This window comes from Anser brachyrhynchus, assembly GCF_964034855.1.
Source record: "Anser brachyrhynchus genome assembly, chromosome: 14".
NCBI classification, from domain to species: domain Eukaryota; kingdom Metazoa; phylum Chordata; class Aves; order Anseriformes; family Anatidae; genus Anser; species Anser brachyrhynchus.
Genome location: NC_137709.1, coordinates 7,673,452 through 7,694,444, shown reverse-complemented (window position 1 = coordinate 7,694,444; position 20,993 = coordinate 7,673,452). Strand labels below are relative to the sequence as shown.

At 46.0% G+C, this 20,993-nt stretch overlaps 1 protein-coding gene across 3 annotated transcripts in view; it reads right to left on the bottom strand.

Moving 5' to 3' along the window:
* The window catches only part of SGCD (sarcoglycan delta), a 526,403-nt gene that overhangs the window by 320,105 nt on the left and 185,305 nt on the right, over window positions 1-20,993 (bottom strand). Inside the window, exon 1 of one of the 3 annotated variants that reach the window (XM_080554842.1) lies at window positions 18,850-19,087. The exons of the other annotated variants lie outside the window; for them this stretch is intronic. The gene's annotated coding sequence lies outside the window, so the exon portion shown is untranslated. Of the gene's footprint in view, window positions 1-18,849; window positions 19,088-20,993 lie in introns of those variants that run through there. 3 annotated transcript variants of the gene reach the window in all.

The window sequence follows — 20,993 nt, the reverse complement described above, 5'->3', positions numbered from 1 at the left end:
CAGTCATCTGGCTAAATACTGGGGAGATAGGACACGATAGAATGATTGGACATTTTATCATCTGATTTTAAGCACCTTCTGATGCAGTGTGAAATTGAAATGCTAACCCCCTTCAGCTTCCCAGGGAGCTAAAGCGATGTGACGTCTCGCATGGCAGGAGCTGGACCCCTCAGAAGAACCTGACTAGAGCAGAGGAACAAGGCGGCTCAGCAGACTGGTGCCACAGCAGCTTTTCCAGCTCAAGGTCAGTGTGATCCGGCCCAGACACTGGTAGGATGACTTCTAACAGCTCCCAAAGCCCAGCCTGTGGATCCCTGGCAATATAACTTCCTTTGGGAAGAACAAAAATGAGACCATGAGGGAGCAAAAAAAGCTAAGGCGCTGGGAAAATGCCATTCCCAAGAATCTCATTTGCTCATTTTCTTCTAAAAGGAAGAGCAATATTTTCCAGACTACTGGTCTCTGAAGCCATGGGAGGAAGTTCAGAGCTGTCTCAGGGGATCCTATCACACCTCAGCAGTGATTTTAATTAAAATTTTGATGACAAAAGTGCACAGTCCTCTACAAGTAATTTAGAGAGTTAAAGATGATGCCTAACTCCAGAGTGTCTGAAACCCGCTGGATTATAAAACTGTAGGCTTAAACATAATGAGTTGCTGGCTTCAGTTTGTTTCATGACTATGAAATATTCCTTCGTGTAAAGGCTCATTACAGTGGCCACAGACTAAATGTCTGTGAAGACAAAATCGACCTCGTCACATCCAGAAGCAGCCACTCCTTGAGGAAGAAACATTTTAGAGGAATCGTGCAGCAAAACCTTCACTTTTCCACTGCAGTCACATCACCCTCCTAGCAGGCTGACTCCTCTGATGGGTATTAGCACACTTCTCTTTGCTACACACATACCAAGTTCATCAACTCTGGGCCTTCTTCTCAACTCCAATGAACTCAGCTTTTTCCCCCCCTCCTAAAGTAAGGATATTACAGGATTAATTACTTAGCAAGGTCTTTAGAAAATGATCTGCCTTTGAAACATCTACAAAAGCTCAAGTGAAATTCCAGAGATAAACAAACACCAACTCCCTTTTAATTAAGCAGTGTGCCTCTCTGTAGGGGGTGACGGAGTGAGCAGATGCAGGGGGGATTGCCAATTAAGATACAACTTCTTTGATAGGAAGGGTGCAGCCATACACAGGAGGAAAAAGGAGAGGAACTTGCCATACAAGTCATTATTTTAATTGGCTGCTCAGAAAGATTATGCATTCCCCACATCTGATGCTGCCAAAAAAAAGTATTACTGATCCAAAATACTAAAAAGCCATCAAAACATCTTCTAAGCTGCTTGTACCACGTTAGTACTAATGCTGCCTGCACTCCTTGCTTATCCTGTTTGAGAGAGCTGTAATGCAGTGAGCTAATTCTCAGGGTTAATTAGACAAAGAAACAGAAAACTTGGACTTCTTTTCTTATTATTGATTATTATTCAGTAAAGACCAGGCATTCTTAACAAAAACTTCTTGAAAGGAATGTACAGTATTTCTTGCATAACTCAGCTTAAAAGTAATAACTAAAAGCCATGTGCACAGCTAAATAATGCTGGGAAATTCTGTGTATCAGGATGCACTCAGAGTGAACCTGAGGATGACCAGCTACCTTCTGCATAACTTCCACTGCTCTGACATCGCAATATTTTCTTTGTGTTGACCTTTATTTTCTGTGACCCTAATGGTGACGGTTTCATTCTCCCAGCTTCATTAAAGAGCCACATATTAACTTTCTGTTCTCTTTTTGTTTGGTTTTAATAGAAACACAAATCAGTTTTTGCATGGTTTTTTCCATGCGTGCCTGTGTGGGGGGAAGAAAGGCAGGAAACTGAGAAATGGTTTATTGACGGGCAGCCTGCTTGGGAATCTTGATTTGGCCTCCTTGTACAGTACATGTTGACCACAGAGAACAGAGGATTATGCTTGGCAGAATTCGGACATGGAAACACAGAAAGAAGAAGCTGCTTTATCCAAACCTTCTTCCCCTGAAGATGACGGCTCTGTCATCCATTTGTATCAAAACACAAAAGCAGATGGGATTTCACCGTCTCTTCTCAAAATAAATGAATGCAACAGAAAATGACCCCTTGTCTCTGTGAACAGAAGACAAGTTCAGTTCTTACCAGGAATGGGATAACCAGAAATGTATTTCTGCCTTGGAAAGGCTGCGCAGGCTGCAGAGGTAAGCTGGTACACAGAACCTACTCCCTTCAGGTTACCCCCAGCTTGCAAGTCAAAACTAGCAGCGTTATTAAATTTCACAGTTGTACACAGCAGAAACACTTCTGGTGCTTGTGCTTGGGCATAAGAGCCTGTAAAGGTGAGCCATGTAGTCTCAAAGCACTGCACCTGTGAACTTTTTTATATATTAAAAAAAAAAAATGCAGTTTGAGGATGGAAAATGGGAAAGTTACCAATTTGCTGGTTAGAAGATACGTTGATGAACATGTTATCGTGAACCAGCAAAGCCTTCCAGGGGCACAGCCCTACTGAGGGCCATCGTGTCCCTTAATTTTCACATAAAGTACACCTTATTACCCTCTCTAAAGCACTCTGCTAGATATAGTCCTCCTGCTCATTTCTAGTCCAAATTGATTCATAGCCAAAGTACATATTTTTATTCTTGCTCCAGTACTTCGCTTTACTTAATTTACTTCTTATCCTCCTTTGTGCTTGCCGCCAGTACGTTTTTAATAAGCGATGCAGATTCTTTTCAGCTTTCCCTTTCCTTTATACATCTCCTGTGAGAGCTCCTTTCAAGGGCTTTCATCAGCTTTTCTCCAGCCCTTGCCCAGTTTGGATTCATCCTTCTCAAGAAGCAGTCACTAAGAGTACCTGCATTATTCCAGTGGAGGCACCACCTGTGGTATTTCCACAGTCCTCAGTAGAAAAGCCTCACTTGGTGTGTTATATGCCTCTGACCTTCCACAGCTTCACTTCAGGCAGAGTTGATAGACCAGATGCTACTTGTTTTAACCCCCCTGTTGCTTTTAACTGCAGAGCTCCCAGCTTACAGGACAAATCCTTACAAGCCCTTCAGTGCATGACCTTGCACCCTGCCTTGTATTACCAACGCGAGGTCACTTTTTCCAAGCACAGCAGAATTTGGCTTCAAAATTTGCTTCAACTCCATAAACCACTGTCATTAGAGATCAAGGAAACTTCAGAACAAAAATATATCTACTTATGTATATCTTTCTTTTCTCCTCCTTTTCACTGGTAAAACCCCCCAACCCCTATCTTCAGGACAGAAAAAAAAAAAAAAAAAAAACAGAAAATAAGCAGAAGTTACTATTAAAAACATCATGCCTTCCCATACTCTGGGGCAAGTGCTCTGCTTTTCCCTTTCACAGTGGCTGGCAGTCCCTGACCCCAGTGCACTCAGCAGCTCTTTGGGAAGACTCCAATCCACAATCAATATTGAACATCCATCTTTCTGCCGCTCCTCTCAAATCATGCTGTCTGTATGGAGTGCAGAGGATCAAATACCACGCTGAAAGCTTCCCCCACCTCTCTTGCACATTTTCTACGTGCGTTGCAAGTGCACAGCACTTTTCAAATACCCTGAACAGGAACAGCTTCACACTATTACCAGACTTGGCTATCAATCAGAATCAAAATAAAATGACTGAAAAAGTAAAGGAATTCAAGATATTTGATTTATGAATAAAAAGGTGAAGAAGGAACCTACTCACAAGTAATTAATTCCTGCACATGGAAAGTACATCTACAGGGCTGCCTCATCTAACTGATTTCCAGTGTCTGGAAATCAAAGCCAGATCCATGACGGCTCAAGAAGGAAATAAGATGCATTTTTTCAGAGATGAAAGTGCTTCCACCTTCACTTTCCTTGGGTGGATCTTCCACCGCTTGAATCCATTATCCCTATCCATTAACACTAATGAATCCTGGAAATTTTTCAGAAAGAAAAAGAAGAGAAGGAGAGTGGAGGGAAACAGTGTTTTCAAAGATGCAAGAGTCGAGCAAAGGAAAGAGGTGGAGAATCAATGCAATTTGGGCAGCTAATTTATTTAAGTCAGGAACCTCAGCTCCTCACATAACTCACAGGAGAGAATCAGGTGGTAATTCAGAGCTTTGAATCACCCGTTGGAGGCTCCATGTGGCCTCACAGCTCCCAAATTACAGACCTGTACTTGGAGGTGACTACAGCTCTTTGTCACCTAGTTTTCCACTTAATACTGCAGGGACTTGGACACCTAATACTCCTTTTAATTTGGCTTCACAACTGAGTGATGGCGTTAATGCAGAAATCAAAATGACAATGTAGGAACTATCAATTTCTCCTTTAAAATTTGTGACTGTAGCAACAAGTCTCAAGAGTCTCAGGAGTTCTTTTTTGTTTGTTTTGAAGAAGGAAATACTGTACTAAAGTACCTGATACTGTGAATATCTACAAGAAATTTAGATAGAGACATGTGTATGCCATAACTATGGATGAAGCAAACTTCATGAGAACAGGTTGAGTGCAAACAACCCAGAAGTTGTTTTAAACATAATAATGATTCAAATCACATTGATGACAGTGTTTCGTGCAGTCTCATAATCCCTTGTTTCTGTCCTTAATACATTTATCCTTTGAAATAACACTTATTATTGTACAACTTCGAGAGCAAGCACCAAACCCTTACCTCCTCCCTCTTAAAAAAAAAAAAAAAGTCTCTTAAAACATCACTGTACTTGGAGGGAAAACAACAACAAAGCATGGAAGTGACTAAACTTGCACATCTCTCTCACTGGGCTGTATCTGGCACAGAGTATTGTCAGAACAGAAAATGCAGGCTGGTCTCACATTATCTGCAATAAGGTAGACAGTCTTTCATTTTAACATGGTACCATTGCCAATATCAGCCCTGCTGTGTAAAAAGCTGAGGCAATGATTTTGTTATATATACAAGTGCAATGAAACCCAGTGAGAGCGGATGTGATCGAAGGCACCTTCCAGCAGCTGGCACACACACATACGCATGCAACACCTTTGTCAAGCTGGAGAAGCAGCTTCCATCCCACACATCCCACACCAGGGCAGCCACCAAGGTCCCAGCCCAGCCCTGCCAACAGTGGGGCTATGCAGCCTGAGACCAGTAAGCACAGGCACTGCGTTCAGCTCTGCACGGCTATTTTTAAGCAGGAAGTCAAACTGCTTCAAAACCAACAAGATTTCAGTGTCTTTTCACATGTGAAATGTTTAAAATTTCTCCTTCTACTATCACAAGATGGATGCAGAGAGCACGGACAGTCTCTCCATACAAAGACACCAACATTCTCTCTTGGGCATGCATCGGAGCCAGGTGTTCCCCAGCAGATGGGGCATGTTAAGGGGGGAAAGCCCTGCACCCCACAAGGTGCTTGCTGCCATTGGGCAGGAGAGGTCTGTACCCGCAGGATGGCTGCCCATGCCCTGCTTCGTCCTGCCTCTCCCTGCTCATCCCACAGAGTTGGACGGTTCCCCTCGCCCCTTGCCGCTGGGGATGGCGCATGGGACAGCAGCTCCTGTGAGGACAGGAAGGGGCAGAGGCAGCTTGCAGCTGCCAGCCCTTCAGCCCAGGTCAGCCACTCACCTGCCTGCAGCACCTGCACCTCGGTCAGCTCATCGGGGTGGCATTAACCTTGTCCTCCTCCTCCATCCAGGCCTGCTTGGGTCTCTCCTTCCCGTCCTGTCCCGTCTCGTCCTCCAGGCAATGTGGGGAAACCACACTGCCAGCAGCACTTATATCACAGAGGTCACAAAGGGCCCCGTGACCTGTTGCTGCACGCCCATTGTCTGGACAGAGCCTGCATCACGACAGGTCACAAAGGGCCCCGTGACACGCTGCCACCTGCCTCGCCCCTCAGACCCCTCCTGCCACCCCATCCCCTCATGGCTTCCCACCAGCCTGGCTCTGAGGGCCTTCCTGCCAGCCTGGCCCCTCGTAGCCTCCAGCCTCCCCAGCTCCTCCAGTCCTCCCACCACCCACCCCCTCACAGCTCCCCAGTGCCCCAGCTCTCTGAAGCGCCCATCAGCAGCCCCTTGTCACAGGGCCACCAAGCGGCGGGTGGGAAGGGACCTGCGGGGGTGGGTCACCAAACTTGTGGTGACAACGTCTGAGTGCCCAGACCTGTACACCTCTGTGTCTGTATTTCCAGGGCTTAAGGAACTGGATGGATGGTCAACAGAAACTGTGATGCCCAGATGGAGATCAGCGATGAGTGGTGTCCCTGAGGGTTCTGTACTGGGACCGCTATTATTAAACATCTGTGTCGGTGACATGGGCAGTGGGATTAAGCGCACCCTCAGCAAGAGGGCAGACAACACCCAGCTGAGTGGTGCGGTCGACATGCCGGAGGGAAGGGATGCCATCCAGAGGGCCCTGGGCAGGCCCAAGAGGTGGGCCCGTGTGAACCTCATGGAGTTCACCAACGCCAAGCGCAAGGTCCTGCACCTGGACCAGGGCAATCCCAAACATGAATCCAGGCTGAATCCACTGTCCCTGGGGATGTTGAAGGAAAGGTTGGACGTAGTGGTTAAGGACATGGTTTAGTGGTGATATTGCTGGCAGGGGGGTGGTTGGACCAGATGATTTTGGAGGTCTTTTCCAGCCTTACTGATTCTATGAACATTCCTGGCACCTATCCCTCTCCCAGGTCACTGCAGCACCAGCAAGGCTTCAGAACCATGAACAAGTTTATAACCCATTGGGACAAGCAACCCTACAAACTCTAAATAGGATCTCTTGACTTTCAGGTTCTGGAAGACACAATGAGCAAATCATCCAAGCTGTTTGAGCTGCACCACCAGCAAGCTGGCTGAGCGAGCAGCGAACAGAGCCACCACTCAGCTTTGCGGGGACAGCACAAGGACGGCGATGTGGACAGTGTGCATTTGGAAACTCCAGCCCTGTCACCTGGAGCAGCATATAAGAACATGTGGAATTGCTGTCACATTCGTAGCCCTGCCTTCTCGGGACCAAGTAACTGAAACTGCAGAAATATTTATTTCAGCTACCACTGCACCAAGATGCTTTATGACTGAGAACACAGCTGTTCCATGAAAGACAAAAGCTGTTTCACTTCTCACTGCAGGTGTGCAATTGAGGCATAACAAATCCCAGAAATAATAATTCCATCGTTCTTCTTTCGTTTAGGTGGAATTATCAACTAATTTTATGTGCAAGTTGTCTGTTGACTGGATGTTTCAATTTTATCACGGTATTTTGAGGCTATTACACAACCATCTTAAAAAACCTGCTTACTCCACAACCAGATAACCTAGCTCTCATCATTAAGACAACAGTATGTACTTTCCCAACAAACGCTGCTTTTTCACGCAGGATCACCATCATGGACCAGAAAGAAAAATTCTTGATCGGATAAAATCTGGAGACCATGCTGATTTGCATCTGATGGGCTTGTAACCTCTGGACAAGACTTTCCCCACTCTTTGGTGAATGAAATGACAGTTAGTGAGTAAATGCTTTCTGCTGCTACAGCAGGGAGGCTTGATAGCTCTATTAGCCTGGGCATATAAGGTCAGAAGAAACATGTAACCACGATGACCTGTTACTTCAGTAGAGACTAACAGCACAAAACAAAAGGAAAGATTTGGGAATGTCAACAGGTTCCTTCCAAGGTGGGTATTTACGAGGACTGTAGCTTTCTCCCACTGCTTTTCATTACAGACTCCATATATATACTTCATGTTCTCCCACAGAGAACATAGATAAGCTTCTAACATAAAATTTTCCATAAAACAGAGTTATTATACAAGGCTAGTGACAAATGCTGGCATCAGAAGCCTGCCTGGCATTTTGTTAGAAGAAGTAGAGAGTAAAGTAAAAGTCCTTTCTCTCAAATTACAGGTTCCAGAAATAAAACTTGAAATACTCATTAAAGTTTCTTTGTGAAGAATGTAGATAGCCCTATAGCTTACTACTTCTATATACAGCAATGGCTTAAAACTGTAATACAATAACCAGTTTCAGTCAACATTAGTTCAAGTGTTTGATTTTTGCTCACAATAAATACTTTAAGCTTATTACCATTGATAAAGTCTCATCTTGTCTTGTACACCTCAGGGCACTGCTTTGAAAATTTCCATGTTAAACTTAGCAGTGCCATGGAGTGTAACACAGTAACACCATGGTGACGTATTTTCATGATATGTGATTCTGGGACCCCACAACTCTGAACAAAGCCGTAAAGCTGCAGTGCAGAGTGGAGGGAAAAAATACCCACAAAATGTTATAGAAAACATACCTCACTTCTTTCATTGGCTTCCTACAGCTAAGCATTTCATTAAAAAAGCCAAATGTTCAAAACCACATCCAAGATCGTGGCCCCCATGCACAAGTCTATCAGACTTCCCCGAAGGAGTTAATAAGCATATGAACAAGGTGACGTGGCATGCATGGATATGCATGGAGCTGAGGCAGTACACGTGAATTTTCCCAAATCCTCCAGCAAGGGCCATCAAACAGTCTTAAGCACCAAAACCAAAAAAAACAGTAACTAAAGGAAAAAAAAAAAAAAAAACACACCACACACTGCAGAAAAAAACTAGGCTACAATGGGGTAGATAGAAAAAAAAAACACAATGAGGGTCAACAAATGGCAATAAAGTGATTTTTTTTATTATTATTATTTTTTTAAATCACTTGTCATGATGATGGGGGGGTTATTCACATCTTATCTCAGCATCTGTGCCCAGACCTACACTACACCATATATCCATTACTGGTCTTAGAATGGGGAGGGAGGTAATGAAGTGCCAAATGACACTAACAAAACAGAACAATTAAGAGTAGGCACAATTATAACTGCTATGAAAGCTGCAGAAGAGTCTCAAAACATTCTGATTGGACAGCAATATAACAGAGTAAATTAAATGTTAATAAATGCAAAAGTATCACTGAAAAAATTAGAACGACTGTCCACATAGACTGATGGGCTGTGAATTAGCTGTTCTAATTCAGAAGAGAGATGCTGTCATTGCAGACAGTTTTCTAGAAACATCAGCCCAGCAGCAACCAAAAAACTGTCATCAGGCAATTTACGCTCCTGTAGCCCAAAAGGTGCAGGACCAAGCTGGGTGAAAAGCCAGGTTCTTGAAGATCAGAAGCTACAAGCATGGGTTCAAGCAGTTCTGAAGTTTCACATTAGCAGAGGAAAATGCAAGAACCAAAATAAAAACAAAGTCTCTGTCCCTGTAAGAACGGTATCATGTAGTCTGAGAAGCACATGGAGAACAAGCGGCTTTGCATCATTAATTACAAAATAACTTCTTCCCACCTTAAGGCCAACACTTTTTTTTTTTTTTTATCCTGAGGTAAGCAATGGATAAGGATGGAGCCAGTCACTTGAGGCAGTTGCTGTCATACCATCAGCAGCACATTCATCTTTTCCACCCGGCTTTGGAAGCAACATTTCCACTGCCACCATAGCTTTCCACACCGTGTTCATGAGTAATTACCAACGGCTGAAGATGTGAGGTTTGGGAAAAATGTCTGACATCTTTCAGCTGATGAATCTCTCTGATTTCTCGCAACGCGTTTTCTTCCCTATGAAGGAACCAAGATATAGTAGAATGACGAAAGTCCTGGCTTAGTGCACATTCTGATGCTGAGAACACTCCTCCTGTACAGAAACTATGAATTCACTAAATCACGTAAGAAACATTTCTGCTATTTATAAATCTTCCATGCTGCCTCATTTTTCAAAAGATTTGACTGAACAAATACACTTCTGCAGTAGCCAATTAAAAGGAGACACTGCCAAGGTTTTTAGAGCCACCCTGAGATGGTCTCCACCTCATTTTTAAACCAGTTTTCATCTAAGTCAGACAGCTTCACTATTCAAGACAGAACAGAGACCACTAGCAATACACACTCATGCACTAAAACTGTTCATGAAGTGCCATTTCGATACCAAAATAATAGACTCTGCCGATGTAAAGATAGACCCAAACACTGCAGAGTAACACGCACATACTAGTTTCAGGATATTATGCATTTTGGCTTTAGAAATATAATGAAATATACTGGGGGTGAGACCAGCTACAAATGTCATGCAGCTCCCACCAACACAACGAAGAGAAAGGCAATGTGAGAAAGGCGAGGGAGCTGACTCACAGGATCTCTGCTCATCTCTCAAACACACCCTGCTTTTCCCTAGGCTGTATTTTTGTCTACACGTTGCCCACAAACATCAGCTCAGCCCCACAGACACTACCCTATGTTTCCCTTTGGTTATAGAAGAGGACTATCTTCTTCAAACTCCAATTCAGATCCCTTTTTTGCCACTGCAGTAAACCCCCCACTCCATCGAGAGCTGCCGGAGACACACAGACACGTCTCTGCTGCAGCCTGGAGGTGCCGCTGAGCTCACGTGCCGCCAGGTACCATCCAAATATAACATCCAAACCTAACGACACAGCGGGCAGCCGACTGCAGCTGCCTGTATGCTCCTGAGGGAAGATGGAGGTGGAAAATACTCCCTGTTGCCAACATCTTGACTGATGACCATACCAGTAAGTTGGGGCTTGCTGGACTGTGCTACCTGAACTGCAACTGCACCAGTGGATTAGGTGAAAGAGCAGGTCACGGGGTGGTGACACAGCTCAGAGCCCTCCCCAGTGCTGGGGCACGCTGGCTGTACACCACGAGCACCCTGCCTCCATCCTCATCCCAGCCAGGGCACATGAACCTTTCTTAACAGTGCAGCTAAAATTAAGAGCAATGATGAATTTTAACTGCGCTATTTTGCTACTTCTGACTCAAACAACCATAACATCCCCCATGGCAGTAATAAGATTGTTAAATAAGATACCTAAAATCATTCAGCTCTGACTTTTAGTTTTCACACAGGTCCTACAGGCAACACCCGTAAATGGAAAACACCATTTCGGAAATTAACATGTAGGTGCTTTTTGTCTAGAACAGTATATAAATACCCAGATTTCAGGATTAACAGCATTAACACTGGCCCGCGTAGGGTCCGCGCAGTAACTCTCCCAAGGAGCCACCAGCTTGGGCAGAGGAATGTAGACGCACCCATTGCTCAGCAGCTGAAGAGCTCTGCTGCTGGAGTCAGAGAGAAAGAAGAGGAACAAACAGCACTGGGACAAAGAATATCTAACAGATTTGTTTTTCACACAACTCAGCCAATACATCAAGTCTTTTATTCGCACCTCCAGAAGTCATCATCTGTTGGTAATTACAGCGTGGCTGACTCCACTCCCAGTGTTTTCCTTGATGCCAGTGACAGGAGGATTGGCCTCTTCCCTATTAGCTAAACTCAAACCTACAACTTGCTTCTGAATATCTCATTCACCGCGAATATTTCCTCTTCAGTATATTTTATGCTCCACCAGAAATAAAAATCAATCTATCAAAGCACTGCAGTTTCATCATTATCCCCCAAACAACAAACAAACAAAAGAAACCACAAATTAAAAAAAAAAAAATCACATTTCAGTACATGCAAGGCAAGCCTTTTGGAGCACCCTCTGTTAACCGGGAACTGATAGAAGTGGATTTCGCAGTGCCTATTCTAGAACAGTAAATAATCTTGTGTTTATTTATTTAACACAAAATGCTTGGGCAAGCTCTGCAAACAAAACTGCAAAATAATTCAGCTGTTCAGGACCAACTTGTAAGCAGAAGACTAAGCTCTACTCTGTAAGGGCTATGATTCTTCTCTGATCTTATTGAAACAATAAAAAAAGCAGTCAGGTTAAACAAGGTATTGTTGCTCTAAAGTTCATTTTGTATTCACATTTTTGAACAGTCATGTACACTGAAAAGTTAAATTTTAAAGTTGGAATAGCTGTAAATTTGATAAAATAAAAGAGGTGAAATTCAGGGTTAATGTTTTACTTGAGTGTGACAGCAAAAACAGTGAATTTTTTCCTCCTTTGGAAAGACAACATAAGGTAGAAAATCCATTTACATCCCATTTATGTCCATAAAATAAGTCACAAGAGGAGCATAGCTACGCATGCTGACACTCCAAAAGAGTGCATATGTTCTGCATCAAGAATTTTGTGAATAAAATAAATAAGAGACAGATTTACAGGTTATTTTCTAAATCACGGAATGCCTCTCCAGCCCCACTCCATGGCTATACGTCTCGTACATACACAAGGACGGTCAGCACAGACCAAGCTTCAGCCAACACCTCAGCTCTTCCTATCTTGAACACAGGCTAAAAGAACAAAACGTGGGGGTTGTTGCAACACACAGTTTTAAAAGGCTTCAAAAAGTTACTGGAGCAAGTCAAACTGCATAAGACTGTTCTGTGAGAACTCAGGCTAGCAGCAGTCCAATAGCTCAAAACAGCTCTCCTTTAATTAGCTATTTGCCATGTATAAGAGAGGTTGGAGGAAGTGCCCAGCGCTGCATCCTCATTTGCGCTTTGCTGTGATCCGTACAGCAGCAATTCAGTCCTGAGTGAAGCAGAGCTCATTATCCAGCAGAGATGAACTCTCCTCAGGAGAGAGCTCCTTCTCCTGCTGCTAACAGCATCCGCTCAGCACCATCACCCCCACTGCCTGCTCCGGGCAGGGCACGGCTGGTGCCTGAAGGCGATACAGGTGCTTTGTATGCTGGGAAGGACCTGGCAGACCCAGGCTAGGAGCAGGGATACAGACTGGTTTATAACCTCACAACAGAGCAAGCTGTATCTAGTAGGAATGGGAGCGTAGAAGATGGGAGAGCCTCCTCTGACGTGCAGGCACTTCCCAGGCTCTGCTTGCCAAGTTGCACGCTCCACGTTTGCCACTTGGGCACATTTCCCTGTCTAAGCTTCCTCAGGGCTACCTAAAAGAGAGTTAAGACCCTTACCATCATCCTCCGCAGCCTCTCGAGTCAAGCTTTAAAAGGACTCTTCCATTGATTTAGCAAGCATCCACCGCAGAGACCAGGCAGGCCTTTGGACACGCAGGCAGTGTTGTGAGCCCTGCTCCACGTGAACCGCCCCGCGCTCCCAGGCGAGCAGTTTGAGCAGCTGCACTCACAGACCTCAGCCAGCAGCACCTCGGCGGTGCGGAGCTGCAGATGCAGGACCCAGCCCTGGAGCAGGCCAAGCCACCGCCGGGTCAGCAGGGGACGGGGAGCAAGCGGCGACCACAAAGCAGCGCCGTGTTCAACCCACCTGCAGGAACCTCCCGGTGCTTCGTTCCTCCTCATGATTATCGTCTTACTGTTATCCAGCAGCGTTTTAACAACTGTTTTCTTATCACACCAAACTGACACCTCTGACAAAAAACAAACGTCTGATTCTCCTGTATTTCTGCAGAGTACGCTGCAAGCGAGCAAATCTCTACAGAGACACGTTATCTGGTTGCCTAAGCACAGATTTCACTCTTTAACCTAATATTTTCTCACCTTCAGACAAAACCAACAACACACACACACCCCACACACCTCAGTGACAATCTTTTGCTCAAACTTTCCCCCCAAAATAGCAGGACAGGCCTCCAGCTAGCAGCACAACTGGCGGAGCACCACGGAAGTTAGTGGAGCTGCGGCGATTTATGACCCTTAAAGACCTGGCCTGGAGGTGGGTCATGTGGATCACCTGCTGCTTGAATTTCAGCTATTTTAAGGGGGGAATTTTGTGGGGTTTTGTTTTTGTGAGGTTTTGTTTTGGTGGTTTTGTTTTCTTTCAAGCCTCTGGATGTGCAGTAAAGCTTCAGTCAGTAAAGGCCAACTCCAGCATTTCCTCCTGGATATTTTGGAAAGCTCCACTCAGACCTACAAGATACTTTTAGGCATGCTACTTCTTGGATTCGGACAAATATATATATATATATATATATATATATATATAAAATCACAGCCACCTCTTCTGCCACCTGAGATAGTTCATTAACCTACAGATTGATGCAGCTACTTTTAACCAAGAGGTGAAAGCTTAGCTCAGAGCTTTAAAACAAAAAGAATTTAAAAAAAAAAAATCAGAGGCTTTGGGACACCTTTCCCTGCCATCAGTCTGAGCACTGTGGCGCTGGCTGCTGGCATTTTTGGGTGCCTCGTGCAATACGGTCTGTTCTCCCTCTGCTGAGCAATTCAAGCACTACAGAGAATAACGAAGCTGCCTTTCAGCAAAAGGTCCTCAAGTCACATCAGTATTGCAAGAGAACGAACTGTAATTCTCAGGCTAACACCAGAAAAAAGGAAGAATGCCCACAGAGAGCTGCTCCGTACACAGGGTTGCCGAGCAGAGCAGACCCCACACAGCAGTAACACGGCCAACACAAGCCCCCACGGTGCTGGTACCTGCTCACGTTTTCCACTGTGTCAAAACTGGTACATCAGCTGGTGGCCAACCCCAGGCAAACCTCCAGAGAAGGCAGGAAAGATCCAAACTAAATGGCTAAGCCTGACAAGTACATTTACAAAGATGAGATCCTGTTCTATTGCTTGCACGCCTTCCACACCAGGAAGGTGTGAAACACCACCCCGCCATTTCAGCTGCTGGGCTGGTTCCTAACACATCTTGGCTCAGGCCAGCAGCAGGCAACACCCCCCTGGATGTGGGCCCAGCACCGCTCTTCTGCGCTGCTGGTAGCTCTCCAGCACCCATGGGGACTAAGAGGGACAGTAATGGGAACGGTCGGCATCCAAAAGTGAACACTTGGGTGGTTTTGTTCCCTTAGGAGAACTCATATGACACGGCATTAGAACCTGGTTGATGGTCCTGGCATGTGCATGCTGGAGGAAAGCAAGGAAGTCCCAAGGCACACAAAATGCAGTTACACACCTCCCATCTCAAAGCCTCCCTGAGATCACACCCCCTGGAGGAGGCAGGACTGGAGCAGCACAGGTACTGCCACAATACCGATGTTCGGGCTTTCCATCCTCTGTCGAGTTTTCTAAGATGCAGCCCAGCTCACCATCTTTCAATGCACTACATTTAGTGAGCTCCCCGTGCACCGCCAGATTCTTAAAAACACCACTAAATTCCAAAATAATCAAAACTTAATGTTTATTGGTAAACTGAGCGCAATGCTGAGGTTTTACAAACTTTTCAACTCCATGAGGAACCAGACAACCTCCCCTGCTAAGCAGAGGAGCAGATAATGACCACAGCACTCTGTCTTTACTGAAAAGCAAGATCCCCCATTTTTTGAAGGCTACAAAAAACATCCATTTTCACTAGCTACACTCAAAATCAACAAAACAGCAGCTAAAAATGGCAGAAATGGGGGAGAAAAGAAGAAACAAGTAAAGACATGACACCTGAAGAGCATAATTTCAAGCATGACCCAGCACCTGCTAATGTCAATTGGGTCCTTTTGAATCGTTTAAAAACCAGCCAGATACAAGCCACGTCCAGGTGTGCTGTTATTGCGAGCAGCTGATCACGGTTGGGAGGAAGAATGTGCAGGACTCACAGAAACACACAGTCATGCTTACACCACCCCTTGATTGGTGGGCCAGGAAAAGTTCTTTGGTTTCTTTTCAGTATTTATCAAACTAAAACAAAAACAAACAAACAAAACCACCAACAACATGTTTTCAAAGAGCATACTCAGTAAAAATCCCTTATTAAAATCAATGAGAGACAAGCTGTTAGCTGCATGTAGTGCTGGAAAGCTGCAGATCAAATACAGAAAGTTCGCATGTGTTCATTCCTGATCCAAAAATTCAAGCATTTGCAGTTCCCTCATAAATCAAAGTTTGTCATTAAGCAACACCTAAAGTGCTATCTTGCCAAAACCTCCGGAAAAGCACCAAGGTAGCTGCTAATTATTTTTTGACAGTCACTCAGGAAATATTTCCGAGGCCAGGAGCTGTGGGCTGGTGCAAGTCCTGCCTCCTTTAGGATTCTGGAGGCTGATGGCATCGAGGCAGGGAAGCAGGTCAGGAAGTACATCCGCTGGTGGCCAAAGACAAAAGGACTCCGAGGGTGATGGTGTATGGGAGCTTTTAGGCTAAGATACTTTCCTCCTTAAGCACCCCTAGGGGACTTGATGTAAACAGGTAACAAAGCCTAGGGTTCTCACAAATGAAATAAAAGCAGGAGTAGACAAGAGAGAAAGTTATTTTTTCACCTGGAGTGCGACAGTGTTAGAAGATTGCCCTGGAGGCTTTAATCGATGCAAGTGAATCTTTTATATTTTTCTCCAGTATTTCCAAAATAAGTCAATAAGATGCCAGCACTTTCTCAACGTAGAGTGACCATTTCCCAGCAAGCTTGAGTTAAAGTCTTTATCAAAAGAACTAAAGAAATACATTATGATTTCAAGGGAAAATAGCAAGCAAGGAAGCAGAAGCAGCAGGATACAGTCTAAGGTATGGTAGTTTTTCACAAAAACTTTGTACTACGTTTATTTTTAAGCATGATTAGAAGCAACTGAAGACTAGTCGAACCAGAGTTGCTGGTGCACAAACATACCTGCAGCTACCCTGGGCCATAAGAACAGCAAAACAATTCAGAAACACACACCACCATCAGACACTAACCATCCAAAGGCAATTCCAGATCCAGGACCTCCTCTGATGAAGAGCACACACATCTCCTTGTCCATCCGCCTCATCGCGGATCGTGTAAAGCTTCCTATGCATTCAAGCAACTTCTAACGCACCCACCTAATAACCTATCACCCAGCGGATATGTGCATGCATATTGCATCCACACACATCGCGTTAAATAAGGAGCAACAGACCATGTTATATAACACTCTTTTACATAATTATCAGCACCTGAATAAATGGCCCTGCCTGTCTGCAGGTTTGCATGCAGAATAGCTCTTGGCCAAAGGAAATGTAGGCAAGGAGCTTTCCAAAGTCATGAAGCAGCCTACAATCCCACGTTCTTAGAGCTTGGAGAATCTATTTCTCTAACTTCCTCTTTGTAATACTTGCTTTAAATGCACAAAGCAAAAGAACTGTCACATTTTAAGTTTTAAAAGCGTTTCCAAGTTACCTGCAAAAGCAAAGAGGCACAAATGAAACACATCAGGGGCATGCGATTCACAGTTCTTCAAACAAAATGTTAAAGGCTTCCAGAAAGCACAACACAGTCAATGTCTTCACTGCAGTCCAGTGCAAGAATTTCAAGGACTTAAGGGGCAAAGACAAAGGTAATTTTTCAGTGGCAACCAGAATATTGCAACAGCTGTACCTATGCTAATCAAAGAGTTTAGAAGCAAAGTTCATGCACTGTATTCCTAAGAGGCGAAGCTCTCTTGTAGTACAGAGCTTTTACTATAAGTAATCTTGACTGGGTTGCTTCAAAATTGTGAGTCCTATTTCTCATTTATCAGTATCATTTTGTCTCAAACTGGCATTCAAAATAGAACTCTTCCTTGGAAAAAAAAAATAAAGTCTGAAATACCAAACTGGATATACATTGCAATGAGAAGACAATAGAATTATGTCAATTTATACTAAATGAAACACAACCAAGATTTCCCTCCTTTGAGGAGATGCTGGAAGTGGGACAATTCTACTCTTGATGGCACAGGGCACAACAGCCCGTCCCCACGCCTATGAAGTGTCACGGAGCAAATCTATCTGTTAGCAGGAGGAGGACTCACTTCAGCAAACTAATGTTGTAACGTCGCTGGCTGACCTATTCTGTGCAGCACACAACTGAGGGTTGTTCATTTTTCTTTTCAAAGAGCCACTATGCAAGTGTTGATTTAATGGTTCATTTATCAACCCCTCTGAATATTAAGCAATTCATTTTGACTTAATTTGGACAAGTCAATTTCACCCATCCTTTCTCCCCTTGAAAAATGTGAATTGCTGTCTAAGGATAGGCTATTTTAAAAGTTGATTTAACTTGGGAATCCACGGCTTTTATATCCTTCCATAGCCTAATAAATATTTTTATCTGACTTTTTTTTTGTCTTTACATTTTACACGCTATACCTGAAATTCACAACTCCTAAAGCAAAGCCACCTCAATGAACATTCTTAACGCTGCAGCCCAAAACGCATCTCCTGCAGCATTAACCCTCCTCTCAGACGACCACCACAACGTCAAGCATACCATCAGTACGACCAACCAACCTCTGCAATTCTGTAATTCTTAAGCGGTTTCTCATTGCAAATCCATTGCTTTCCTTAAAAAGTTTTTCTCGCTAGATCCAACTGCCCGACAGGAAAAAAAATAAGTAATTAACCCAGGAAAAAACCTATGCCGTAGGCTTGCATTTCAGCAGCAGAAGTTGGCACCCCGAAGAGCTCCCGCAGCGAGGCGCAGGTGCGCGCGGTGCTGTGCGGTGCTCAGCACCCGCGGAGCGGCCCCGGGAGCACCTGTTGGACACCCCCGGGGGGGGTGCCGGTGCCGCAGCCCCCCCGCACAGCGGCGGGTCCCCCCCCAGAGCTGCTCCGTTTTTACCTGCTGCTGCTCCCGCGGCGCTCCAGCCCTCCGGCCGGGTCGCACCCCCGAGCGGCGGCGGTGGGCTCCCCAGCTCCGTCCTGCCGCGCATCTCGGCCGGGGGGGGCCGCCCCGCACAGCGCCACTTCCAAAAGTCTCTTTAGGGAAGGGACCGAAGGGAAGGCGCCCCCCCCATGCAAACACGGCTCCCCCACACCCCGCAAAGCTCCGCCGAGCGCCAGACAGCATCCTCCCGACGCCCAGAGCCGCTTCGCCCTCCGGGAGCGCAAATAAAGGAACCGAGGAGGGGATGCTCGGGGCACCGCTACCCACCCCGGTGGGGGGGTGGGGGGGGAGGGGGGCACACGACCCCCTGGGGGCTGCGTGTCCCCACGACGAGCATCCCCGGGGGGAGCCCCGAAACTCCGCCAAGTCCGAGAGCGGAGCTCCCGCGGGCGGTGCCGGGCGCTGCGCTCACCTGGACGCCGTGCGGGGTGGGGAAGGGGGGAAGTTGGGGGGTGAAGGGAGGGGGGCTCGGCCCCTCTCAGGACATCACGGCGGCGGCGGAGCGGCTCCTCCGGCAGCGGGGGCGCGGCGCTGCCTCACGCCGCGGCGCTCAGCCGCGCCTCCCTCCCGGCCTCCCTCCCGCACATCCGCGGCCGCCGAGCCCCGGCCCCCGCTGGTGGCGGCGGCGGCGATGGGGGGACAGCACCGGGGGGCGGCGGGGATGGGGGCGGGCCCCGCTCCCGTCGCCTCCCGCCTCGCCCCGCCCGCACCGCCGCCGCCACCGGCCCCCCCCGGAGAGCCTCGGCTCCTCTGATACGTCTGAGGGTTGCCTTCTCCTTCCCCCCATCCTTTTTTTCCCTTTTTTTTTTTCCCCGCTCTTCACCCCACTTTTCTCCCTGGTAGCCGTTTTCCTTCTTTTCACGCGTTTCCCCATTCCTCCCTTCCTTCTTGTTTTCATTCCCTCCCATTTTCCCACACCCCCCTTTTTTTTTCCTGTCCCCCTTCCCCTTCTCCCCCCCCCCCCCCTTTTCCTCATCCCTCTCCCTACCAAAGGCTTTCGGCACAGGATGCTGTGGCCACGCACCCAGCAGCCTCCCTCCAAGGAGCTGGCCAGGGACTGGGGGAAGCCACCACAGCAGCCGCCACGGGCATCACCCCACATCTCCCCCCAGAGCCAACCCCGACCCACAACCGGCTGGCACCAGAGGACGCTTCCAGGGCCATCCTTCCCCCCTGCCCTCGGAGGTTACAGAGAAGTCAGCTTCCTCCAAAGGATCCAGCACAAATCAGAAGCGAGGTTTTCTGCTCATTTAAGCCCAGGCAGCCCACCCGTTCCTGGTTGCACCGAAATGCCCTAAAAGAGCCCGGCCGCCAGGTCCAGCTGGCCCCTGAGCACCCAACCCGCACACCGGGCTGTGGCATCCCTGCAGCAGCAGGCCCGTGGCTCAACAGCACTTCTCCTGGGAAAAAGATTCATTCATTGCACACAGGATCAGTAGAAACAGTGTTTCCACCTTAAAATTGTGATTGTTTTGCCATTACAAGCGAGTGTTTTGGTTTCACCAGATGGCAATGGATGTTTGTCTTCCATGTGTTACTGTGGAGTTAAACAATTGTGGTGGAAAGCTGGTAGAGTTCACAGCAAACTCAGTAGCTACTGACTGGTATTTACCAGGACAAAGTGGCACCTGCATTCGTGGAGAACTTGTCCATCCCATGCCTGTCTGCTGCTCTTCCCATCCTCTGGGTGAGCTCAGATAGCCTTAAAATTCCAGTAAAGTGCCAAGTTTTGGATTCACTAGAGATCTGTAAAATCAATATCCAACAAAATGACATTAGGCAGGGATAAAGTTATAAAACCAAAACCTAAGCTGAGGATGTTACTCTGTTTCAGGTCTCCTTCCCCCTCTCCAGGTTAAAGACTTGATTTATTTTTCTTTTCTGAGAAAGAGGAATGATCACTGATGAGTTGTGGCACGACTTTAACATCAGTAGGTACGCACAAATCAGAGAGATCGTTTCCGTCAGTTTAACTCAGTTGTTACATGTGGACCTTCGAGATAATCACTGGCAGAACAGAAATTTCATTCTTACAAAAGTTTATCAAAAGTCAGTTGTGTTTTTTTTACTTTGTGACTCGATGAATAGATACTGATGTGGATGTTGCAGTCTTCATGGCCACCTAGTATCACTAAAACAACACCAGAAAAAAATGAAATAAAGTATATATTAAAAAAAAAGCTTAGATTAACCAAAAAAAAAGGTTCTTTTTTCCACCTCAAAATCACACAGTTTGGAGCCCCAATGAAGTTGTTTTCTTACCAATCTAAAAAGCTTGCAACTGATGACAAATGTTTTTTCAACAGTGCATGGAAATTGCACTGAAGTCCTGCCCTGTACATGCACCTCTAGGCATGCACTCCTCCTTTTAGGTTAAGTGGAAACATTGCTCAAGCAGCAGTGTCAGAGCTATGCCTGTAAGACCGTTGCTGAAGAATTCAAAAGAATGCATTCAATAATGAAAAATAAAAAAAGAAAAAATAAGAAAAAAAATGGGAAGTATCTAGCACCATATCCTTCATTAGCACCCATCAAGTGAGGCCAGCACCAAGTTTG